Raw genomic sequence first — 20,295 nt, 5'->3', positions numbered from 1 at the left:
TGTATGCATAAGAAAAAGCATGTGCTAAAGTTCAAAATAAATAAAAAATAAAGGACATAAATGAAAATAAATAAGGAGTTTCTGTTTGGCCCTTTGGTCTCTATGAGAGGGAGCTGTATTGACAATGACTAGTAACTGGGCCAGAAAGAACCACTTACTCAATACTCATACTCGAAAACTCAATAGCCAAACTAACAAAAATCATATGATTATCTCAATAGATATAGAAAAAGCATTTGATAAAATCCAACACCCATTTCTATTAAAAAACACTAGAAAGCATAAGAATAAATGGACTTTTCCTTAAAATCATCAGTAGCATCTATTTAAAACCATCAGCAAGCATCATATGTAATGGGGACAAACATTCCCAATAAGATCAGGAGTGAAACAAGGGTGCCTACTACAACCATTACTATTCAATATTGTATTAGAAATGTTAGTTTTTGCAATAAAAGAAGAAAAAAAGATTAAAAGAATTAGAGTAGATAATGAGGAAACTAAATTATCACCCTTTGCAGATGATATGATGGTATACTTAAGAGAACTCTAGAGAATCGACTAAAACACTACTAGAAAAAATCACAACTTTAGCAAAGTTGCAGGATACAAAATAGATCATAAATCATTAGCATGTTTATATATTACCAACAAAGTCCAGCAGTAATAGATAACAAAAAGAAATTCCATTCAAAATAACTGTCAATAGTATAAAATATCTGGGAATCTATATGCCAAGGGAAAGTCAGGAACTATATGAGCACAACTACAAAACACTTTCCACACAAATAAAGTCAGATCTAATAAGTTGGAAAAATATTGAATGCTCATGGGTAGACTGAGCGAATATAATAAAAAAATGACAAAACTACCTAAATTAATCTATTTATCTAGTGCCATACCAATCAAACTCCCAAGAAATTATTTTACAGACTAGAAAAAATATCTACAAAGTTCATCTGGAAGAACAAAAGGTCAAGAATTTCAAGTGAATTAATGAAAAAATGCTAATGAAGGTGGCCTCACTGTGCCAGATCTAAAACTATATTATAAAGCAGCAGTCATCAAAACCATTTGGTAGTGGCTAAGAAATAGAGTAGTCGATCAGTGGAATAGGTTAGGTTGACAGGATACAATAGGCAATAACTATAGCAACCTAGTGTTTAACAAACCCAAAGACCCCAGCTTTGGGGATAAGAACTCACTATTTGACAAAAACCAGCTGGGAAAATTGGAAACTAGTATGACAGAAATTAGGGCTTGACCCACACCTAACACCACATGCCAAGATAAGATCTAAATGGGTTCATGATTTAGACTTGAAAATATTATAAGCAAATTAGAATAACATAGGATAGTTTACCTCTCATACTTGTGGAGGAGGAAGACATTCATGACCAAAGAAGAACTGGAACTCATAATTGAACACCAGATAGATAATTTTGATTACATTAAGTTAAAAAGTTTTTGTACAAACAAAACTAATGCAGATAAGATCAGAAGGGGAGTAATAAATTGGGAAATCATTTTTACATTTAAGAATTCTAATAAAGGCCTCATTTCTAAAATATATAGAGAATTGACTCAAATTTATAAGAATCTAAGCCATTCTTCAATTGATAAATTGTCAAAGGATGTGAACAAACAATTTTCAGATGAAGAAATTGAAACTATTTCTAGCCACATGAAAAGATGGTCCAAATCACTATTGATCAGAAAAATGCAAATTAAGACAACTCTGAGATACTACTACACACCTGTCAGATTGGCTAAGATGACAGGAAAGATAATGATGAATGTTAGAGAGGATATGGAAAAACTGGGACACTGATGCATTGTTGGTGAAACTGTGAACGGATCCAACCATTCTGGAGAGCAATTTGGAACTATGCTCAAAAAGTTATCAAACTATGCCTACCCTTTGACTCAGCAGTGTTTCTACTGGGCTTATATCCCAGAGAGATCTTAAAGGAGCGAAAGGGACCCGTTTGTGCAAAAATATTTGTGGCAGCCCTTTTTGTAGTGACTAGAAACTGGAAATTGAGTGGATGGCCATCAATTGGAGAATGGCTGAATAAGTTATGGTATATGAATGTTATGGAATATTATTGTTCTATAAGAAATGATCATGAGGATGGTTTTGGAAAGATCTGGAGAGACTTACATGAACTGATACTAAGTGAAATGAGCAGAATCCAGAGATCATTGTACTTGGTAACATCAATATTATACAACGATCAATTCTGATGAATGTGACTCTTTTCAACAATGAGATGATTTAGGCCAGTTCCAATGATCTTGTGATGAAGAGAGCCATCTACACCCAGAGACAGAGTTGTGGGAGCTGAATGTGGATCACAACATAATATTCTCATTCTTCTGTTGTTGTTCACTTGCATTTTGTTTTCTTACTCATTTACTTTAGTTTTTTAATCTGATTTATTTTGTGCGGCAAGAGAATTGTATAAATATGTTTATACATATTGGATTTAACATATATTTTAACATGTTTAACATACATTGAATTGGTTGCCATCTAGGGGAGGGGATGGGGAAAAGGAGGGGGAAATCTGAAACACAAGGCTATGCAAGGTTCAATGTCGAAAAATTATCCGTGAATATGTTTTGAAAATAAAAAGCTTTTACAAAAAAAAGACTTCAGTGTATTTAGGAAGACAACATGATGTAGTGAAAAGAGAAATGTACTTGGAATGAGGAGATGGGTTCAAATTCCATCTCTTAAACTTGCTAACTATGTGAACAAAGACAAATCATTTAAGTTCTCTGAGTTTTCTGTTCCTCATCTATAAAATGGCACAAATGATATTTTTGCTGCTTAATTTACCAGGAAACTTCCTGGTAAATCTTGAAGGACTAGGAAAATAAGCATGGTACTTGTTAAATGTTCCTAAAACATAGTGACATTCAGATTAAAAAACTACAAATAAGGACTTTAAAAAGTACTTTCTGGCTTCAGTCAACAATTAACTTCAGCAGAGATCCCTATCACAAGATATCTGGGGCCAGAATACATGCTTGTACATGCTTGTCCATATATGTGCTTCATTGAATATCTCCACTATTGCAAAGAATAACACTTCTCTGAAGCTCCCTGGTAGTGCTGATAGAATATATAATCACCAAACTAAGCATAAGATGACAAACAAGTCCACAGGATGAATTTCTTTCATAATTTTAACAATGAGGTAATACATTTAACCACTAATCTGATTCTATTCACCAAAAAACACCAAGAAATGCCAATAAATTTCAAACTTTATTTGATAGTTATATTCTTCATCCATCATTATAAACATGAGGAATATAGCAAAACAGAGAAACTTATTTTAAAATGCAAAATAAATAAGCAAAACTAGAAAAAAACTATATGTACAATATCTAACAATAGGATATTAGCAATAATAACTACAATTTATATAATCACTCTGTGGTTTACAATGTGCTTTACAAATATTATTTCATTTTATCCTCAAAACAACCCTGGAGGGCAGCTAGGTAGTGCAGTGGATAGAGTACCATCCCTGAACTCAGGAAGACCTCAGTTCAAGTCTGGTCTCAGATACTTAACACTTCCTAGTTGTGTGACCCTAGGCAAGTCACTTGACCCCAATTGCCTCAGGAAAAAAAATAACCTGGGAGGTAGATGTAATTATTATTATCTCCATTGCATAGATGAGGAAACTGAGGCAGATAGGGATTAAGTGAACTGCCCATAGTCATTCAGCTAGTAAGGGTCTAAGACTAGATTTGAACTTAGGGTCTTTCTGACTCCTACCTGCCATTTGACTGCAAGAATGTAAATGAAAGGCATAATAACCACAAAACTGAATGTTGTGAAGTAATAATAAACAATGGTCCCAAAGAAAAGATAGAAGATATCTCTCCCTATTTTTCTTTGCAGAAGTGGGAAATACTGTATGTCATATTAGATTTTTTTCGAGAGATTGGTTAGTCTTATTTAATTGTTTTCTCTTCCCCTTTTTTATTCTTTAATTTAAAAAAGAACTTCTGTATGTTAAGGCTTGCGTAGTTAGAATCAAATCTCAAAAGGACTAAATACTTAGGAAGACTTCCTAGTAGCTCTCTGGAATAAGAGAAGGAAAAGTGGGAAATGATGATGAAAAATGTATACATTTTTAAAAGAATAAATGATTTGTTCCTAAGCAGTTACTCTTCTCATTACATCAGATTGGCCTACTAAAAATGTGTTCATCTTAAAGTAAAAGACTATGAGTTTAAGTCCCAGTTTTGAGGAGGAAAAAATAGAAATTTATTTGATATTATCTCCAATTTATTCTGTACATATCTTGTTTGTGCATGGTTATTTGCAAGTTATTTCCTCCTCCCTTCAACTGGACTGGTTTTTACCTTTCTGTATATTTCCAACATTTAGCATAGTGTCTGACCAATACTTATTATAAGTGTTTAATAAAAGCTTATTGACTTGACTTGACAGAATTTGTCCTTATAAACAGTGTTAACCACAGAACTTTTATAGTCTAGATATTTTTATTGAAAATAACAAAGTAACTGAGAAGTATACTCATACCCAGCAGGAGTGTGCTGGAGCCAACTCAAACTAGTTCATAAATGAATACTTAGGCTTCCTAAATCAACAGGTGCTAAAAATCAGGGTTTGATAAATGCTTTGTTGATTGCCTAGACTTAAGAATATGATGGAGAAAATGTTCATAATGCATAATAAACGTAAGAGTGTGTTATATGGACTTTTTCAAAAAATCGGTGTTAAATATTAGATAGAATAAAGATAAACACATAATTGCTCCCTAGAGAAGAGGAAAAAGAAACTTTAACACATAATTATTTTTGCCAGAACATGATCTCTAGGTGCACTACTAGAACACTATCTCAGTTACCAAAGATAGAAAGAGAATTTCAAATATTTTCATACAACTCAAAACAGAGAAGTTGCACTTCAGCCAAAAAAATCTATATAGCCAATGGATCAAGTCGAGGAGATGACATTGTTCATCCTTTCTTTTCAAAAAAGATCAATGACATCACAGGTGATGTTTTGACTTGCATGTGAATTGGATTTAAAATGAGGCAGACTTGCACAAAGTCATCAGCGCGCATCTGTCTTCCAGAGTCATCCAGACAAAAGTCAACCCAATGGTGATAGCTCACCATGCAGTGGGCTTAATATCTTGGATGTCTGTCTCTAAGCATTCCATGGGGCTTACAAATTGTTCTCATCTGCCCATTCTGCCCAGGGGACATCTTTATACAAGACTGGTGGAAGAATGGAAGAAGAGATCTGAGTAATTGAAAAAAAATAAAATATGAAGGATCTGATTCCACAAGGCAGAGAAGGGAAATATATCAAATATCCAGACTGAGGGAACTCCTCCTACCCACCCACCCCCCAAAAAACAACTGTCTCTTTCTTCAAATTTCCCTCCTAATACCTGTCTCTCCACCGATACTTGCTTTTTCATTATTCAAACATTTCCAGTAAACTGAATTTTGCCTTGACCACAAAAGTGGCCAGCAGTTAACTAGAGATAGATTAAAATGTAACGTTAGGTTTAGCCATCCATCCCAGCTTTGAGTCACTGGCAAATTGAATAAGCACATGAAGTATGCCTTCAATTAAATTGATAAAAAATGTTTGGCAGAAGAAGGCCAAGGACAGATCATTAGGACTCTCCCTGACCTACCTGCAGGTTAATATCAACCATTAATCATTACTCTTTGTGTCTGAGAATTTAACCACTTCAAAATCCACCTAATACATCATCATCTAACCCACATCTCTTCACCTCTTCCACTCAAATAGCATGGAGAGACTTCATCAAATTCTTTACTGAAATTCAGGCTTCTTCTACACTTAGGACATTCTCCTTATCCATCTGTCTAAAAACTCTATCCAAAAAAAGAAGAAAGAAATAGTTTAGTCTGGTTGGCTGGCTTTTAGTGAAACTAAATTGGTCATCTCTAATTTTTTTTCTAAATTAGAATGATACTTTCACTAACTATAAGAAAATTGATGTGTGTATTCTTAAAGCACTATATATTTGTGTGCTTATGTATGTGTGTGTATATATAAATATATATTTCTGTATATACACACATATATATGGTGGTGGTAGCAGAAATAGAAGTAGCACATTTTTTAAAAACTAAGCAGAGAAAGCATATGCTCATCTGGGTTACATAAGCAATAAGATGGCAAGCTACATGTTTTCTCTGGTTTCTTACAACCTCTCAAACTTCCACAAAGCAGAAATTATGTGCCAAAGACAAGACACCCTCAATTATTTCATTGGTCTAAGATACTAAGAATCCAAAAGAAGGTTTAAAAATCAAGAATTGATATCCATTGACCTTAATTTCACTTTTTCCTCATCTTCCACACTATTAGAAGTGAAGTTGTATTAGCAGACCCAAGAACATGACAGAAACTTTCATCAAAAACCACCCCTACATTCTGGTCCTCCCTTATTCTTTCCAGTATCATAGAAATCCCAGCACCAGATTGTGGAAATTTTGGGAGGTCTCAATACCCAGTTTTTCATATCCTTTCTGGAGCAAAAGCCATTAGATTTTTTGCAAGTGTAATCTGGAAGCACCAATATTGCAAAGGTCTGAACTACTGTTGTAGGGGAAAGCAGGCTCTAAACTACTGGTGCCAGCAGACTCTGAACTGCTAGGGCCAGGCCAAAGAACTAAGAAATAGAAGAGTGGGACAGGTCACCAGGAAAGGACAGTTTGTGTTTGGGGAACTATGCAGCACTCCACCAAACCTGAGGAAAGAGCACAGCATCCATCTGGGGCAGTCATGACCACTTAGCAGTCAATCAGGGCAGAACCTAGAATGGTGATCTGTAGATTGCCCAGTGTGGGAGAGACTGAAAAACTTTGAGATTCAGCTCCTATGAAAACCACAATAAGCAGTTAGGGAATAAGAATTGAGTGACAAGGAAAATAAAGGGAATAGGGGAAGAGAATGAAAATATCAAAGATTATAGGAAAAAGAAATTCCAAAGATCTGAACATAAGCAGATATCAATGGAAAAAAAAACAATAATAATAAAAGGAGTTGCACTCCTTAAAGAATTAAAGAAGAATTTAAATAAGTGATAAAACATTCAGTACTCAAGGCTAGGCTGTGCCAATATAATAAAAAAAAAAACAATATTACCAGTTTATACTTTTAATGCTATATCAATCAAATTATTTTTATTATAGCTTTTAATTTACAAGTTATATGCATGGGTAATTTTACAACATTGACAATTGCAAAACCTTTTGTTACAATTTTTCCCCTCCCTTCCCCCATCCCCTCCCCCAGATGGCAGGTTGACAAATACATTTTATATATGTTAAAGTTCAATCAAATTATTAAGAGAATACTTTGAACAACTTGAAAAAAATAAAAACAAAATTAATTTTAAAAACAAAACTTCTATAATATCAATGGAAGAGATAAAAAAGATTAAGAAGGAAAAGCATGTCCAGATTTCAAACTTTAAAAAAGGCAGCAGTCATCTGGTATTAGAATACCAGATACATACATACATTTATATATTGTTTTATAAGAAAGGATGAACAAGTTAATCTAATTTCAGAAAAACTTGGAAAGACTTACATGAATATATATATTCATATATACATAGAAAAATAGATCAATGTAACAGACTTAAAAAGAGAGATTCTGAATAGAACAATAGAACTCAATAACCCAGAGTCTGATAAAGTAGGAAGCATAAGTTTCCAGTACAAACTTTTTCTTTGATAAAAATTGCTGGGAAAACTGAAGTGCAATCTGGAAGAAATTAAGCTTAGAGCAACACCTCACACTGTACTCCACAAGGCATTCTAAATGGATATGGATACATGACTCTAACATAAAAGATCATATCATATAAAAAAATAGAAGAAACAGATCATGTTCCAATTACAACTATGGACAAAAGATGTGTTCTAAACTAAACAAGAGATAGAGCTATTCCAAAAAATAAAAGATGTAATTTTAACTACTTGAAACTGAAAGTTTCTGCACAAACAACTTTAATCTAATTAGGATAAGAATTGGAAAAAAAATCTTTGTGTCAGACTTCTCTGATAAGGCGTTGGTGTTCAAGATATATAAACAATTAACAAATATACATAAGATTAATAGGCATTCACCAATAATCAAAAAAAATGAACAAACATTTCTCAAAAGAAACACAAAGTATTGACAAACACATGGAAAAATCTCCAAATTATTAATGATGAAAGAAATTCACATCCTGTAAATTGAGATACACACAAAAATGACCAAAAATGGCAACAATCAGTGTTGGAGGAGTAATGGAAAGATAGGCACACTGGTACATATTTTGTGGAAATATGAAATGATACAAACATTTTTGGAAAACAATTTGGAATCATACAGATAAAGTAACTAAAATGCCATAACCTTTGAACCAGAGATTATATTTCTGATCTTAAAATCCAAGAAAGCCATCAAAAAGATATATTCCATTTCACCACACACTTGAAATAACACACCAAAAAATGAGAAGTAAAGGTAACAAAATTATAAAGATCAAAGAATATTCTAATGAATATTAGAGAAGACATGAGAAGACTTTCTCAATCCCCACTTTTTTCTCAATAGTATTTTTTTTCCAAATACATGTAAAGATAGTTCTCACCATTAATTTTTGTAAGATTTTATGTTCTAAATTTTTTCTCCCTTACTTCCTTCCCTTCCCCTTCCCCAAAATAGCAAGCAATCTGATACATATTTTATATATATACACAATACTTTTAAACATATTTCCAAATTTCTCATGTTATACAAGAAAAATCACACCAAAAGGGGAAAAAAATGAGAAAGAAAAAACAAATTAAAAAAGGTAAAAGTTCTGTGGTTTAAACCACATTCAATCTCCAAGATTCTATCTTTGGACGTGGATGGCATTTTTCATTCCAAGTCTATTAGAATTGTTCTGGATCACCACATTGCTGAAAAGTTTTCATAGCTGATTATTCAACAATCTTGCTGTTATTGTATATAATATTCTCCTAGTTTCGCTCACTTAACTCAGCATCAATTTATGTAAGTCTTTCTAAGCTTTTCTGAAATTAGCTTGTTTATCCTTTCATATAGAACAATAATATTCCATTACATTCATATACCATAATATTCAGCCATTCCCCAACTGACAGGCAAACATTCAATTTCCATTTTCTACCATTACAAAAAGCTGTCACAAACATTTTTTGCACATGTGAGTCTTTTTCCCTCTTTTATGATCTCTTTGGGACACAGACCCACTACTGACACTGCTAGATGAAAAGATATGCACGGTTTTATAGCCCTTTGGGCATAGATCCAAATTGCTCTCCAAAAAGGTCCAACCTATATTTTTTGTGGAAGTGGGAAGTCCACAGGTGTTAAACATTTCACATGTCTTTGGACTTTCTCAATGCATTAATCTCAATGTATTTCTCAATGTAATTAATGTTCTGACTTTTTTTTCTCTCTTAAAAGAAACTCTCATATGAGATGGCTCTTGTGGAGGGGAAGAAGAGGGATACATGGGATACTGTGATGTAAGAAACAGAAAACATCAATAACAAATATTTTAAATGGCAAATAAATGCTTTTAAAACATTCCTTTTACAAACTGAATTTCTAAGAATCAGTGTCAGTTCCCAAACCCATAATGTGGACAAACTATTATTCTCCTTCTCTGAAAATCAGTACATTTTTTCATATTTTATACTTTGGCACCTTGAGTCTTTTTCAAAGATCATTAACAATCGCATTTTCCATTTCTTTATATATCCTGGAATGTAGCCCATCCAGGCCTGGTGACTTGAGTTAATTAAGAACAACTCATTGCTATTTACCTTCTTTACTATATAAAACAATTCTTGGGCTTTAACTTAATTTTAAATATTTTTATTCTAACTCAGAGAAAAAAATTGATCTGACCCTAAGGACTATAAGAGTATAAGAAGAAAGAACTACAAAATATAATGTAAAATGAAAGTAAAACTATGGAAGAAAAAATGGCAAAAGGAAGAAAAATAAATATCTCAGAAGAGAAGGTAGCTAAACTTAGGCAAGTAATAAAACTTCTTGAAATTTAAAATGGGCCAAATCAAAAGCAATGACTCCAAGAGAGAACTAGAAATATTAAAACAAAATCAAAAGACTAGGGCAAAAAAACATGCAAGGTAAAAATATTATCAAAAACAACTAGCCTGGAAAATAGATCTAAGAGATATCATCAAGGAGTCATTCTGACTACCTCAAAATCATGTCTAATTATTTTAAACTTCAATACTATGTTTCTAAATATCATAAATAAAAACTGCCAAGATAAAATAGAACTAAATAACAAAGTGCAAGTAGAAGGAATCAACTAAACACCTGCTAAAAGAAGCTTCTAAATGGAAACTCCTAAAAATAAAATCCAAAGCCTCTAGGTCAAAGAAAATACAAGCATCCAGAATACAAAAAAAAAAAAAAGTTTAACTACAAGGAATCAAGACCTTGAAGCTATTTTCTCCCCCACCACCTGTCCTGATGGCAGCAGCACAGGATATGGTGCTGCTTCTCTTAAAAGGAGCACTTTCCAACTGCTATTTTCTCCCTTTGACCTTCCAAGCAGTATTATGTAACACCAATACTTAAGAGGAAGATTGAATGATGGGCTGACCTTCTCCATTTTTTCATCTGACAGAGTAAAGGAATTCCCCTAGAAAAGCTTGCATCTGGTTCCTGGTTGCCTTTTGTTTCATTTCCTGAATAAATGATCCACCTCAATAAATAAATAAATAAAATCTACTTCAAGATGATATAGGGTCAGTGCAACCTTGTGAGTTCAAGAGATTCGGATTTCGTATTTAATTAGGCAAAGTTGACCAGTAACAAGGGGAGTTTTTTCACTGAAAGATATAGCCATTCATAAAAATGTGACCAAGCTGCTGGCCAGGATTATTGGAAGATGTGGCTAGGAGATAGAGAGTACAAAGTTAAAATGAAATGTAAAATGCTTAATCAGTATTGCAAACTAGTTTATATTATGATGAAATTTAAGCATTAACCCAATAGCAGCTTATAAAAATAATAATAAATTGTTACTGAATCTTGTTTCAACCAATTCTTTCACAGCATACTTATGATACTTTTTTGGTTTGGTTGTTTTTATTAGAATTTCTTTTGAATGTAGGAAATAAATACCTTCCCTGTCTGGTACATAATCTAAATTAAATGCCTTTTTATTCCACATTTTATGAAGACTTAGACGTAACCTAAAGCCTTAGCCTTAAGTAAATTGTTCCCAGGGATTAGATTAAGGTTTAACAAGCCAAAAATTTTGGCAAAAAGAATTCTAAATATTCGCATTAGAAGCCAATTTCTTCCAAGACTGAACTGAATTTAGACCACAATGCCCGAGTCCATAACTAAATTGGATCTTTCCTTAGTGGGAAAAGAGAATGAGCACAACATCCAAATCACTCTAAACTAGGGAGCAGTTTTCTTAAAGTGATACATGAATGGTAGATTCCTTTCAAAATTCTAATGAAAATAGAAACATTCTTCAGCAACTGTCTGCCAAAAGATCTTATGTAGAAATTCAATTTGCAGGTACTATCTTACTACTTTATTTCTCTTGTCTCTTTCAACTATTATTATATTTCTAATATCTCCAGATCTCTGCTAATCTACAGATAAATGTCTCTGTCAATGTTTAGGTCAGCACACTGTACTGATCTGAAAACTACAATCAAAATGGTTTTTGAATAATTTGCTTTATTTTTTTTTATTATATATGTATATAATGAGTAATGTTTTGTTCATGTTTAGCAATATCTAATATTTTGTGACTTAATTTGTGGTTTGCCATCTTGTTCTCCAGATCATTTTGCAGATGAATAAACTGAAACAAACAGGGTTAAAAGTGTCCTTAACAAAAGGTAGTAAGTGTCTGAGGTCAGATTTGAATTTAGGAAGATGAGTCTTCCTGACTCCATGCCCAGCACTTTCCACTGCCCCATCTAGTGGCCTTTATGTCTAGCCAATGTCAAAATTAATGGACTCTAAATTTTTGGAATATTAATGAGAGAGATCATTTTCTAAGTCCACAATCCTTCTTCAAAAGCTTGAATAGTAGCCAGGCTAGTTCCATCTTTTAAATATAAGGGCATAATATGAATATTATGGAATATTATTGTTCTGTAAGAAATGACCAGCAGGATGATTTCAGAAAGGCCTGGAGAGACTTACATGAACTGATGCCGAGTGAAATGAGCAGGACCAGGAGATCATTATACACTTCAACAATGATACCAAATTATGATCAATTCTGATGGATGTGGCCCTCTTCAACAATGAGATGAACCAAATCAGTTCCAATAAAGCAGTAATGAATTGAACCAGCTACACCCAGGGAAAGAACTCTGAGAGATGACTATGAACCACTATGTAGAATTCCCAATCCCTCTATTTTTATCCGCCCAGATTTCCTTCACAGGCTAATTGTACACTATTTGAAAGTCTGATTCTTTTTGTACAGCAAAATAACTGTATGGACATGTATACATATATTGTATTTAACTTATACTTTAACATATTTAACATGTATTGGTCACCTGCCATCTACGGGAAGGGGTGGGATGAAGGAGGGAAAAAATTGGAACAAAAGGATTTGCAATTGTCAATGCTGAAAAATTACCCATGCGTATATCTCGTAAATAAAAAGCTATAATAAAAAATATATATAAGGACATAAGCAGATTTGACTAAGAAAGAAAAAAGAAAAGGGAATTAAACTAATGCACACATAAGCATTTCATAGTTTCAATATTTATTTCTCTCACACAAAAATAAGCTAAAAGAATAATATCACATAGCACATACTAGTAAAATCTAGTGAAAAGTTTAGTTAAAAACAAGGCAATAAATTAAAAATAAAACTATATATTAGAAGAAAAATGGCTCCTGTTTATAATCAGTTTTTCCTCATATAACCCATATATAAAAAATTTCCCAGAAATAAAATCTGATTTTTAATATTGCAAGATGACTCACAACAATTATCTTCCTTATAAACTATTAATAGTAAAATAAAACATCTACATTTAAAAATAGAAACCAGTAAAGAGAAATCCAAATATCTTTTTTTCTATTTACAAAAGAGAACATTTCTTAGGACAACAGTTGGAAAAGGATATTCTACATAATAAGAAAGCAGCCAGTGAGCATGCAAAATATTCTTGCCTGGTATTAATCCAATCCATGAATGACCAAACTGAAGAGCTGGTGATAAATTTCTCATTGACTTCAGAGCTGGAAGAACAAGTGACTGAGTTAGAAATGAGTTCACATAAAAAGAATTGATATATCCTAACCATTTACATTTTTCCCTCCTGGTAGAAAGCAAAACAAACACTACTGTGAACCATTGATAAGGGACATTGGCAGTATCTTTTTTATTATGTGTCCTTAAGCAAATGAAATCTATTTCTGTTGTTTTTATTTTTTCCTGGTCTTAGATGACTAATGTTTGAATTGATCAGTACAATGTGCTAATTTGAAGATTGTTAGAGTCACCTATCTAGAGACTAGCAGAGATCTAGAGATATTGGAAGAGACTAATGGATTCAGAGAAAAATTAGAAAACTTGTATGAACTGAGATAGGGTGAAATTAATATAAGCAGAAAAACAATTTTCATAATATCCACAATAATATAAAAGAAAATAACAATTAAATACTTTGATACTCTGAAAATGGAAGGCAAAGTATGTCTCCAACTGGCTTTTGGTGGACTAGAAATGAGCTAGACGTGTATAAGGCATAAATTTTCATACCTAACCCATGTGTTGACTTTTTTGCTTGGCCATACTTTTTTAAAAGGATTTTGAAATTAGGAAGAGAAGGGACAATGGGGAAATGATGGTGATAGTTAAAAGAAAAAAAAATAATTTTTTAAAACAAATGCATAAAACCACTGAAAATAGAAGGAAATGTCTAAATAATTTATATTAAGATCTATGTACAGCTTCATCAAAACATACTGTAATATGTTCACATATTTTTGTTTTATTGTCATATTACAAGAAAATCACATCGAATGTAAAAGGATTATAGAATATTGTATAATGTTTAGATGGAAAAATGAAATTAACAATTATAATATAGCAGAACATTGTTATTATTCTCTGTTGTCCCTCAGAAATAATCAAAGAATCAAATCATATAAATACTAGAAAGAATTATCTAGTTGAACCATTTGAAAATCTTAATTCAGTCTCCTCATTTTAGAGATTAAGAAACTAAAATTGTATTTTACCTAAAATTTATTGGTATTTAACTTTTCATATCTTTACACCTTTTCTTTCCATCCTAGTTTATAAGCTTGTTGAGGACACTGATATATATGCATTTATAGTCCACAAAGCACCCAGTCTAATATAAGAGATAAGGAAATTTTTGTTTATTGAAGATGAAAAATACTTAACTTCCAGCTTCAAAAAATACCATATTTCATAAAGGAAAAGGATCACTTTGATGGAGTAATATCCTCAAATGGAGGTTGTTGCTATAATAATAATAATAATAGCTAGTATTTATATAGCACTTTAAGGTTTGCAAAATACTTTTACAAATATTATCTCTCTTTTTTAATGCAACAACCCTGAAAGGTAAGTGCTTATATTATCTCCATTTCATAGATGAGAGAAATTCAGGAAAACAAAGGCTAAGTGATTTATTATATAGAATTACATAGCTAGTAAGTATCTGAGACACAGTATGAATTTACATCTTCCTAATTCAACACTCAATAGAATGGATACCCTGGGTCACCTAGCTGCAATCTTTTTCATTTACACAACTATTAACAAAAATAATATAAGTTCTTAGCATTTCCCCTATTAATCTGAAGAAATTAAGTCAAAAACAAAATCTGACCCAAAGGTTATAGATTACATACCCTTATAATAAAAAGGCTAATCAGAGTTTTGACAGAGTTTAAATACTCAATTTGTCATTCTTTACCACTTTTCAAAAACATCCTGCTCTGGTAGGGGATAAATCTATTTACATCATTATCAAATTGTTTCATATGTTGAAAATTGATTTTCTCCAAATGTTCAGAAGATGCTCCAGGATAGAGTGAATGTATTATACCTCTATATATCTCTAAATATCTAGTACCATACTATACCCCTACATCAACTAGTCTCTGCCAGTCTTCTCATACCTTACTCTCCCCATATAGTCTTCAACTGAGTGATGTTGACCTCCTGGCTGCTCCCTAAACAAGACACTCTATCTATCAGCGCTGGGCACATTCCCTGGATGTCCCTATATATGAAATGTTCTTGCTACTTAGTTTCACTTCCTATTTCCCTGGTTTCCTTGAAGTTTTACTTAAAACTCCATCTCCTACAAAAAGTCTTTCCCAACCCCAATCTTAATTATGTCATATGTATTTACTTATCTAGTTGAATCATCTGAAAATCATTTAGAGAAAAGATAGATCCTTAGAGAGAAGCACCATGAGCCAGTCCCAGTATAGTTTTAGTCCAGCAATCCAAGTTGGGGAATTAGGAGAAAATAGTAGATGTCAAGGAGAAGAAAAGATTTCCCTCTCATGTAACATGCTGGGTAGGGGAAATCCCATTTGCCCTGTGAAAGTGATAAATCTGGATATTATTTACCTTAAGTAAACTAGAAATGGCAGATAGTACAGTAATAGTAATAGCGTATGATGATCAGCTATGAAGACTTAGTTTTTCTCAGCAATAAAGTGACTCAAGACAATTCCAAAAGACTTGTGATAGAAAGAATTCTAGAGTCTAAATGCAGATCACAACATACTATTTTCACTTTTTTTCTTGTTTTTTTGTTTTTTCTTTTATTTATTGTTCCCTTTTGTCCTGATTCTTCTTTCATAGCAGGACTAATGTGAAAATGTTTAACATGATTATCATGTATGGCCTATATCAGAGAGGGAAAGAGAAGGATTTGGAACTAAAAATCTTTAAAAAATGAATGTTAAGGACTATCTTTACATGTAATTGGAAAAAATACTATTAAGTGCAAATGGAAATAAAAAGAAATAACTGGTGGTATACAGTAACATTAGGCAGGTCTTTCTTTTTAAATAACAGGTTTTTTTTATTTTCAAAATATATGCAAAGTACCCTTTGATCCAGCAGTGTTACTATTGGGCTTATATCCCAAAGAGATTATAAAGAAGGGAAAGGGACCTGTATGTGCACGAATGTTTGTGGCAGCCCTTTTTGTAGTGGCTAGAAACTGGAAACTAAATGGATGTCCATCAGTTGGAGAATGGCTGAATAAATTGTGGTATATGAATACTATGGAATATTACTGTTCTGTAAGAAATGACCAACAGGATGATTTCAGAAAGGCCTGGAGAGACTTACACGAACTGATGCTGAGTGAAATGAGCAGAACCAGGAGATCATTATATACTTCAACAACAATATTATATGATGACCAGTTCTGATGGACCTGGCCATCCTCAGCAACAAGATCAACCAAATCAGTTCCAATGAAGCAGTAATGAACTGAACCAGCTACGCCCAGAGAAAGAACTCTGGGAGATGACTAAAAACCATTACATTGAATTCCCAATCCCTATATCTATGCCCACCTGCATTTTTTATTTCCTTCACAAGTTAATTGTACAATATTTCAAAGTCTGATTCTTTTTGTGCAGCAAAATAACGGTTTGGTCATGTATACTTATTGTGTATCTAATTTATATTTTAATGTATTTAACATCTACTGGTCATCCTGCCATCTGGGGGAGGGGGTGGGGGGTAAGAGGTGAAAAATTGGAACAAGAGGTTTGGCAATTGTTAATGCTGTAAAGTTACCCATGCATATAACCTGTAAATAAAAGGCTATTAAAAAAAAACAAATTTGTTTAGGGTATAAAAATGATTTTAGATGAAAAAAAATATGGAAAGATAGTTTTCAACATTTACCTTTTCAAAACTTTGTGTTTCAAATTTTTCTTCCTCCCTTCCCACCATCCTCTCCCCGAAACAGCAAGTAATGTATGTTAAATGTGTAACTAACTCTTCTATGTATATTTCCATATTTATCATGCTGCACAAGAAAAATCAGATCAAAAAGAAAAAAAAATTAGAAAGAAAAAAACAAGCAAACAACAACAAAAATAGTGAAAATATTATGTTGTGATCCACATTCAGTCCCCACAGTCCTCTCTCTGGATGCAGACTCTCTCCATTACAAGTCTATTGGAATTGGTCTAAGGATATGAACAGACAATTTTTAGATGAAGAAATTGAAACTATTTCTAGCCAAATGAAAGGGTGTTCCAAATCACTATTGATCAGAGGAATGCAAATTAAGACAACTCTGAGATACCCCTATATACCTGTCAGATTGGCTAAGATGACAGGAAAAGATAATGACAAATGTTGGAGGGGATGTGGGAAAATTGGGCCATTGTTAGTGGAGTTGTGAACGGTTGAATCCGTTCTGGAGAGCAATTTGGAACTGTGCCCAAAGGGCTATCAAACTGTGCATACCCTTTGATCCAGCAGTGTTTCTACTGTGCTTATATCCCAAGGATTTCTTAAAGGATGGAAAGGGACCCACATGTGCAGAAAAGTTTGTGGCAGCCCTCTTTGTAGTGGCAAGAAACTGGAAACTGAATGGATGTCCATCAATTGGAGAATGGCTGAATAAGTTTTGGTGTATGAATGTTATGGAATATTATTGTTCTGTAAAAAACGACCAACAGGATGATTTCAGAGAGGGCTAAAGAGACTTGCCTGAACTGACACCAAGTGAAATGAGCAGAACTAGGAGATCATTGTACATGGCAACAACAAGATTATACAATGATCAATTCTGATGCACATGGCTGTAATGTTCTCTTTTGGTTCAGTTTTCCTGGGGGTCTCTGGGAGCAGCCTTTGTTTCAGTTCAGTAATCACCACAAGAACAGTCAGGGGTAAAAGTCTAATTCCTTTATTATCTATTTCAAAGTCCTATCTCCTTCACTTGGGGCTTGGCTAGTTTTCTTAGAGGCCTACCTCTCTCCTTGATTCCAAGAGTTTGAGCTCCCACCTGCCTTCTCTGGCTTCTGAATCTCTCTGAATCCAAAAGTTTGTGCTTCAGGCTGCAGCCACCACAAAGGTGGATGTTGAAATGAATCTGTCTCAGCCTCCTAGAGCTTCTAGTGCACTTGTCTTTTCTGATCCTGAGAGCTTCTGGCTTATATGCTCCACACTGAATATATACCAATCATTATATCACTAGGAAACCATTATTTGTTGTAGGATTAAATCAATGCTAAACTAGATTTAACCATTTTCTTCTCAATTCCACTTAGTACCTTGTTTCAAGTTCTGACCCAAAATTTTTCCAATTATGAGATTTCCAACAATGAGATGATTCAAACCAGTTCCAATGATCTTATGATGAAGAGAGTCATTTGCACCCAGAGAGAGGACTGTGGGGACTGAATGTGGATCACAACACAGCATTTTCACTCTTTTTGTTGTTGTTTGCTTGTATTTTGTTTTCTTTCTCATTTTTTCCAGTTTGATTTGACTTTTTTGTGCAGCCATATAATTGTATAAATATATATGTGTATATTGAATTTTACATACATTTCTCCCATGTTTAACATATATTGGACTAGTCATCTAGGGGAGGGGGTTGGTGGAGAGGGGAAATTGGAACACAAGGTTTTGCAAGGGCTAATGTTGCAGAATTATCCATGCATATGTTTTGAAAAATGAAAAGCTTTAATTTAAAAAAAGGAATTGGCCTGAATCACCTCACTGTTGAAAAGAGCCAAGTCCATCACAGTTGATCATCACCCATAATCTTGTTGTTTCTGTGTACAATATTCTCTTGTTTCTACTCACTGCACTTAGCATCAGTTCCTGTAAGTCTCTCCAGGCCTTTCTGAAATCAACCTGTTGATCATTTCTTGTAGAAGAATAATATTCATTCATATACCATAATTTATTCAGCCATAACTGATGAGCATCTATCCACTCAATTTTCAGTTCCTTTAGGCAAGTCTTCTTGACAGTGATTTCAGAGGCATCCCAGAATAAAAGCATAAAAAAGAGAAAGCCAGGAAATTAGGAAAGCCAGAAAATTAAGTCTAAAAGAATATTCAGAGTAAATAGCAAAGAAATTCTAGTAAGAGGATGTAGTCTACTAATGAACCAGTATCAGCCAAACGAAGAAATGAACAAAAATTAGGAGCTTTACAACAAAAATAACTAATTTTACTTAGAATGTTTGTCTGAGAAATTATAAAATTAAAAATAGTAATTATAATATTAATAGCAAACATTTAGCTTACTATATAATGTGACAGGCACTAGACTAAATTCGTTACTACCATTATCTCTTTATATCCTCACAACAACCCTGAAAGGTGGTTGCAAAGATTATCCTCATTTTATAAATAAGGAAATCTGGGACAAACCAAGGTTAAATGACTTGCCCAGCATCACACAGTTAGAAAGTAACTAAGGACAGATTTGGAGTCAGGAGATCTGATCTTGTTCTTGTACTTGTGCAATCATTTTGTCTTGTACAACTCTTTGTGACTCCATTTGGAGTTTTATTGTTAAAGATACTAAAATAATTTGCCATTCCTTTCTCCAGAGCATTTCTAAGCCATAGTAAATGAGTTATTATACTCAATCATCCTATTTTCTCCATTGTCACCCAATGTTCCATGATAATTGGTGCAAAAGGTACAAAAAAAAATCCCCTTTGCAATGCATTCTGCCAAACTGAGGTCTAAGTCTCCTGACTTTAGAAGAAAAGCTCATTGGCTTAAGGAGGTGATTATCATATAGAATTCATCACATCTTTCAGATCCTGAATCTGTTTTCATGGTATAACTAAAAGTGGAATAATCTGGAAACCATGTGCAACTAAAGTATTAAATGAATACAATTAGGAAAGAGAAAGATTAATATATGTATTAGGTATCCCCCTTTTCTTTTCATCTTTAGCAGATGTGAAAGCAGGTCCCTTTTGAAGGAAGATCTATGAACTTAATAATTTACTATTTCCTGACATATCTACAGTGTTAGGCTACTTTAAGAAGGCAAGGGAAGAAAAAAAAGATGACTTTCAAATGCACTTACAAAAATGGTGCATCATCTTACATGTGCTAGCTCTCATTTCTTTGAAGGCTTCAGAAATCAGACTGAGCATGAATGCAGACAGTATCCCTGATTGAAGACAATGTTGTGATTT

This window comes from Sarcophilus harrisii, chromosome 3, assembly GCF_902635505.1.
Source record: "Sarcophilus harrisii chromosome 3, mSarHar1.11, whole genome shotgun sequence".
NCBI lineage: Eukaryota > Metazoa > Chordata > Mammalia > Dasyuromorphia > Dasyuridae > Sarcophilus > Sarcophilus harrisii.
Note: the sequence above shows the minus strand (reverse complement) of the source record.